This window comes from Neofelis nebulosa, chromosome 11 (assembly GCF_028018385.1).
Source record: "Neofelis nebulosa isolate mNeoNeb1 chromosome 11, mNeoNeb1.pri, whole genome shotgun sequence".
Taxonomy (NCBI): domain Eukaryota; kingdom Metazoa; phylum Chordata; class Mammalia; order Carnivora; family Felidae; genus Neofelis; species Neofelis nebulosa.
This window is the reverse complement of record NC_080792.1, coordinates 43,065,803-43,073,929: the sequence shown is the minus strand read 5'-3', so window position 1 is coordinate 43,073,929 and position 8,127 is coordinate 43,065,803.

Below are 8,127 nucleotides of genomic sequence, written 5' to 3'. Positions count from 1 at the left end.
CTCCTCCAAAAGGAATAAATACATTCTTCTCCAATTACACATGAATATTCTCCAAAATTGACCATATACTGGGCCATAAAATAAGTCTTGATGAAGATAAAATTATCAATGTCATATAAAGTATATTATTCCCAGACTAAAGTGAAATAAAGTTAAAAAATCAATAATAGTCATTAAAAAAAACCAATAACAAACAGTATTTTGAGAAATATATAAATATATGGAAATTAATAAATTATTCAATAAGTCAAAGAAGAAATCAAAAAGGAAATAGGAAAGTAATTTCCAGATTAATAAAAATGAACACACAAAACTCTCAACAAAGTGGGTTTAGAGGGAACATGCCTTAATATAATAAAGGCCATACATGAAAAACACACAGCTAATATCATATTCAGTGGTGGAAAACTGAGACCTTTTCCTCTAAGATTAGGAGTAAGACAACGATGCTCGCTCTTGCCACTTTTATTCAGCATAGAACTAGAAGTCCTGGCCACAGAAATGAAAGAAGAAAGAAAGAAAGAAAGAAGAAAGAAAGAAAGAAAGAAAGAAAGAAAGAAAGAAAGAAAGAGAAAAGAAAGAAAGGAGGGAGGGAGGGAGGGAGGGAGGGAGGGAGGGAGGGAGGGAGGGAGAGAAAGAAGGAAAGAAAGAAAGCGCAACTATATCGGTATGGAAGAAGTTAAACTGTCACTATTTATATATGATATGATACTATACATAGAAAACCCTAAAGACTCCACCAAAAAAATACTAGAAGCAATAAATGAATTTAGTAAACTTTCAGGATACAAAAATTAATACTTATAAATTGGTGTCTTTTCTATACACTAATAACAAAGTAACAGAAAGAGAAATTAAGAAAACAGTTACATTTATTATTACACCAAAAAGAATAAAATACCTAGGAATAAACCTAACCACGGGCATAGGAGACCTGCATTCTGAAAGCTATAAAACACTGATGAAAGAAATTAAAGATAGTACAAATAAATAGATATCCCATGCTCATGGATTAGAAGAATATTGTTAAAATGTCCATACCAGGTGAAGCAATCCATAGATTCAATGCAATCCTTATCAAAATACCAACAGTATTTTTCACAGAACTACAACAAATAATACTAAGGTTTGTAGGGAACCACAAAAAACCCTGAACAGCCAAAGCAACCCTGAGAAAGGACAAAGCTGGATATCACAGTTCCAGGTTTGCAAAGCTGTAGTAATCAAAACAATGTGGTACTAGCACAAAAATAGATACAGAGATCAATAAAACATAAAAGAAAACCCAGAAAGAAACCCACAATTATATGGTCAATTAATCTATGATAAAGGAGGCAAAAATATACAATGAGGAAAAGACAGTCTCTTCAATAAGTGGTGCTGGGAAAACTGGACAGCTACATGCAAAAGTTTGAAACTGGGCCACTTTCTAACATCATATACAAAAATAAACTCAAAATGGATTAAAGACCTAAGTGAAGAACATGAAACCATAAATATTCTAGAACACAGGCAGGCAATGATTTCTTTGACATTGGCCATAGGAACATTTTTCTAGATATGTCTTCTAAGAGAAGGAAAACCCAAGCAAAAATAAAGTATTGGAACTACATCAAAATAAAAAGCTTTTGCTCAGTGAAGGAAACCATTAATAAAATGAAAATGCAATTTAATGAATGGGATAAGATACTTGCAAAATGATATATCTGCTAAGGGGTCAATATCCAAACTAGATAAAGAACTTATATAGTGCAACAATAAAACAATCAATTTAAAAAAAATGGGCAGAGGACCTAAATAGACATTTTTTACAGAGAAGAAATACAGATAACCAACACATACACGAAAAGATGCTCAACATCACTCATCATCAGAGAAATGGGAATCAACATGACAATAAGATACCACCTCATACCTGTCAGGATGGCTAGTATCAAAAAGAAGGGGCGCCTGGGTGGCTCAGTCTGTTGAGTGTCCAACTTCACCTCAGGTCATGATCTCCCACTCTGTGAGTTCGAGCCTCACGTCAGGCTGTGCTGACAGCTCAGAGCCTGGAGTCTGCTTTGGATCCTGTGTCTCCCTCTCTTTCAGCCCCTCCCCTGCTCATGCTCTGTCTCTCTCTGCCTCAAAAATAAATAAATAAAAAACAATTAAAAATTTTAAAAAAAAGGCAGGAAACAACAAGTGTTGGCAAGGAGAATAGGGAGCCCTCATACATTGTTGGTGGGAATGTAAATTGGTACAGTCAGTATGGAAAACAGTATGGAGGTTTCCCAAAAAAATTAAAAGTAAAGTAACTAACTATATGATCTAGTAATTCCACTACTGGGCATTTACCCAAAGAATATGAAAACACTAATTCAAAAAGATATCTGTAACCCCGTGGTTATTGCAGCATCATTTACCATAGCTTGTTCTCCTTTAAATCTCAGAATATTTTGAAATTTGTTTTCTTCACTTTAGATTAGATGCAGTAATTAGGTTAAATATTTCATCCAAAATCTTACAGTTCTTAAATGGTATCACCAAGATGGGAACCCAAATGAATTCACTGTAAAGCAAATTCTCTTACCCACTAATCTGTCATCTATCTATCTATCTATCTATCTATCCTTTAATTCAAGATTAAATAAATAAAAAGCATTTATTCAAACCAATGGTATCTTTTACAGCTATCTTACAGATGTTCCAGAAGATTTATCATTTGAAGTAGGGTTTAATTGAATATACATTCCTGTACCAACGAAATGTTGAGGAAGTAAATTTTCTTTTTTTTTTTAAATTTTTTTTTAACGTTTTATTTTTGAGACAGCGAGAGACAGAGCATGAACAGGGGAGGGTCAGAGAGAGGGAGACACAGAATCTGAAGCAGGCTCCAGGCTCTGAGCTCTCAGCACAGAGCCCGACGCGGGGCTCAAACTCACAGACCGTGAGATCATGACCTGAGCTGAAGTCGGCCGCTTAACCGATTGAGCCACCCAGGCGCCCCAGGAAGTAAATTTTCAAGATTTATTACCGTGAGCTTTTTTCACCCCATTCCTCCCACTCTGAGGTCACCTATCTTGAGGTGTTGTCTCATTTTAATATGTGTCAGTATATTGGAAAGCATTTAGAGAACACAACAATAATCAGTATTCAAATGACAAATAGAAAGGAAATCCCCAAGTAAATATAGAAGGTAGCTAAACAAATAATTGCAATTACAAATGGGAAGATGGCATTTTCACAGTAACTCAAGATTAAGTAAAGAGTTTATCCAGAATCTAAATTGTTTACAGTGGCTTCTCCCAAGTTATTAGAATCAAGTTTTGACATTCTGTACAGAAAGGCTTTTACCTGAATTTTGGATAATCTTAGTTTTGATGTGGTCTATTTGATTTACGTCTTTGTTGTCCTTCAAATAATTTTACTTTACGTTCTTTTGTAAAGTATCTCTAACTGATGACTATAAAATCTTCAGAATCTTAGTGGCAATCTAAGCCAATATTATCATTTTACAGGAGAGGAATTTGAAGTCAAGATGGGTTAAGACTAACCCAAATATTTTTCCGTCAATATATGAGAAGTTTTCTTCCATGGGCTTCTTTATGGAAAAGCCTACTCAGTTTGACTGTCAACCTATTTCAGATAATATGCTTGAATTGTTTAAATTTTACTATTATTTTCCCTAAGATTGTACTTCTATTATTAAATTTAATATTATTTTCTTCTTTTTTAATCTGAGATATTTAAATGGGTCACATATTTTCTTTATTCTTATTCTTAAATGACAAATATCTATCCAAACCAGTTAACTGCCAGAACATAGGATACAGGGTTCCTTTTAGCCTCTCTCACTATAATGCTCAGCAATGAAAGATTCTAACCCTCTAATCTTTAGAAATCTTTGAAATCTCCACATTAAAGGATTTTTAATCATGTTGCTGTGCTGGAATAAGAGTGGATATCTTCCACTGCCTTTTCCGTCTGGCTACTTGTATACAAAGAGCATAATTTATTCCCAGCAATGTGGAGCAGTCTGAGATTCTCTCAAGGTCAGAGAAAGTACATACAATGCTATACCTACAACTTATAATGTATATTGTAAAAATTTCTCAATACTCTATAACTTTACCATCATTATTTGCCCTAAATTTGATTCAGAACAATTTACAAGTGGGGCTGTCATTCATTCTTCAATAGGAATTGCACATAAATAAGAGATCTGGTTTCTTTACCATGCATAAGCTACAGTTATCTTATAACCTACATATGAATGATTTTAAAAAGCTAAAAGAACAATTTTTACCAGGATTCAGCTCAAAAACCTCAATAGCATCGATGAAAGCCAAGAATGTACTATAGGCATTCCATAAACATTTGTTCAATTGAAGTACAGAAGATTTACTCACTTTTTTTTTAGTTCCTCTTATCTAAACCAGTGAAATCTATCTTGTATAAGCTCATTCACAAGCATTCTACATTCTGAAGTTTCTAAAGTGCATAGATTTAGATAAAAGCAGTTAATTCCATCTTCCAGGCTGCAAGAGGCACAGGCTTTCCAGGCTGATTTAGAAGCCATTAGAGCCAGAGTAGGAGGGTTCCCACAAAAAGTGATTGGGCTTTATTTTCAGAAAGAAATCCAGAATTACAAACAGAAATGACATGAATTAAAAGCACACCCTAGAAGAGAAGGAGTTCCTTGGGGAGCCAAAGAGAAATAGTATTTTCCTCTTTTTAGGAGCTTTGTTAGCAGTCTGTTAAGAATAGGGTGATAGTTAATTATAGATACACACACAGAAATTGGATGTGGCTTTGATGTAGTGAATATGGGCATTTTTAAAAATAATTTACTAATTATATTTTATATACTATAATAATTGTTACTAAACTTATATCAAGTGCTGATCATTAAAGTGAGAACAAATTTTCCTAAGGCAATAAAAATTTCCCTGAATAAGAAAGAGACCACGGAATAAATTTTTGATGGTATTAACTATTTACTTCATTTCTGTCATTTCTTTGGCTACATTCCCTAGTTTCAAAGTTTATTTCTTGCTTTCCACCATACCCTTAGTATTTCAACCTTCTTCCTCATGGTACTTATCTCTCTGATGTCCTGTATTCTAGAATAAACACACTGTCTGCCCACTATAGTACAGACTGATTTTAATCTAGACCTTACTGTGGCATTGACAACCTGTAAGCAAAATGGGTATAGTCATTTCCATCATGTGTGCTTAGTCATTCTTAGCTCAGACATTTTTGTCCTAACAACATACCGTGTTAAAATCTGTTAAAGTGCTGTTGGGGGGAGGGGGAGGTGGGCACTGTAAACTATCATTTTGCCTCATTTTTCCTGAAATTGAAATGAATAAACCAGATGAGTGTGCTTTCAAAAAGTTTAGATCAGACAGAATTCTAGTTGCAGCAAATGATTTAGTAAACCTGCACATGTCATTATTTCAGCTGCTTGGAAAGAGAAAGATTGAGTGGAATTTTATTTTTTAATTTTTTCAACATTTATTTGTTTTTGAGACAGAGAGACAGAATGCAAGTGGGACAGGGGCAGAGAGAGAGAGGGAGACACAAAACCCGAAGCAGGATCCAGGCTCTGAGCTGCCAGCACAGAGTCTGACACAGAGCTCGAACTCATGACCTGAGCCGAAGTCAGACACCTGGCCATCCAGGCGTCCCAAATTTGGTTTTCTATTGCAGCATCCATCATCTAGTGATTTTAAAATCATATAGACATATTGTCAATGGGTTATCATTTGCCTTAAATTGTAATTAATGTTTATTTATAAAGAGGGCTCTACTTTCCCCCTCTATTCAAAATTCAAATGGGACTATCAATAAAGCAGAAACAAACAAACAAACAAAGAAACAAACAAAAAACTGCAGGTCAACAACAGCAGCTTGTCTCCAAAGTTCACCTTTTACATGCCCATTTGGTTTGAATTTTTTTGTCCATTCTCATTCTTCACAGTTTCTTACTCCCTTGACTTTTGGGAGCAACTTTTTGAACTTTTATTTATTTATTTTTTATTTTTTTTTTCAACGTTTTTTATTTATTTTTGGGACAGAGAGAGACAGAGCATGAACGGGGGAGGGGCAGAGAGAGAGGGAGACACAGAATCGGAAACAGGCTCCAGGCTCCGAGCCATCAGCCCAGAGCCTGATGCGGGGCTCGAACTCACGGACCGCGAGATCGTGACCTGGCTGAAGTCGGACGCTTAACCGACTGCGCCACCCAGGCGCCCCCTTTTTGAACTTTTATATGTCACATTTAAATGTCTTTCAATGGCCCACTTTGGCTTTATATTTCACAATTTTGTAGTGAGAATAATTGGAATCACCAAAAGAACCAGCTTTGCAATATGCTAGGCTCTGGAACCAATAAATAAATCCTTATTTCCTCAACATTTTACTTTGGATATTATATTATCAGAACTCTTATTTTACTCCTTAATTAATACTCTATTGCTTTATAATTGTCAAGAATGGATGCACTTTGAGTAGTATAATTAAAATTGAATAAATACAATGAATATTAAAAAGTATTACCAGGATAACAGATTATCCATATACCAAGAAGGATCCTGATATTATAATTAATATTTTTGGGTACTTACCCTGTTCCAGGTCCTGTTCTACTAGCTTTACACATATTAACTAATTGATTCTTATAATAATCTTATGAGATCAGAACTATTATTACAATTTTACCCATTAGAAAATTAAAGCAGAGAAGTAAAGTAATTTGTCCAACGTTTTACCCAAACACAGCCAGTGAGTAATTGAGGTGGGCTTTAAACTCAGGCAATAGGACTCTGGATCTCAGAAGACTTAACCACAATGCAGTTCTGAGGACTACATTTGAAAAGATGTTGCCATAGAACTTACAATTTATCTTCTTCATTACATTAATATTCTAGAGTACAAACAATGTGCTAAGCATTTTACTAGACACTGGAACAACAACAACAAAAAGAACAATACAGACTTACATATATATGTACATATATATGTATATATATATATATGTATATATACACATATATATAAGCTTAAAGTTTACTGGAGAAAAGAAGGCTAAATTTAATTTTACAAATATTAAACAATTTTGGTACCTACTTCTAAAGGGATGTAGAGAGATAAGAGGGCATATGAAAGGTAATTTAAGACGGTTGAAAAGAGGAGTGATCAGAGAAGCAACCCTAAAGAATGGGTTGAGATATTAGAAATCATAGAGGTGGTTTGGTGAGATGAGAAAGCAGGAAGATGCCAGTGAATGGGGAGGAAGCTGAAAATTCTTCCAGGCGGAGAAAACTGCATGCATGAAATCCCTGAGACAAGCCAGTGTCATGGTTTTGGTGAAACTACAGAGGAAGTATGGACCCCATCTACAGTGTAGAACTCTGTAGGTATGTTGAAGACCTTGGACTGTTGCAAGAACAATGGGAACCTACTAAAGGGTTTTCAGCAGTAAGCAATTTATTCCCTTTAGCTGCACTGTGGAGGACAGAATGGAAGGGTACACTCATAGAATCTAATAAAGAAGTCAATAATAATTATAATGATTTAGACAAGTTTCTTTCTAGTGCATTTGGATTTATAGTAAAGGGAAATACAATAGTTTTATCTGTTAATAAAAGCTTTTAACATTGTAGACAAATCTGTAGGACCACAGATAGAAAGCATAATTTTCCTTGGCTTCTGAGATGCAGCAGAGTGTTTAAAAGAGTGGATTTGTAATCTAATGACAAATATTGAACTCTACTCTTTGCAAGTTTTATAACCTTGGGCAAGCTACTCACATGTGAAGGGGGAGTGGAGGTGGAGGGAGGCAAGATAAAAAAACAACAAACCCCGACTAAAACGGTCCTTATTGTATAAAGGAGACACATTTGTTCAACAACTGTAGCAATATGAGGTTAATATGTTGTTTGCCTTACAGAAAAACAAATAACTTCAGTAAAAACATTAAATTCTATTGAATTTATTACTCAAACGGGTTTGTTTTAGATATATCAAGTAAGGTTAAAATTGGCACACAAAGATGTAAACATCAGTTTACAGGAGATCTCCTTTTGTGGAATATCTCATTTCTCAAAAAAATGAAACATGACTTTACATCAAATGTGT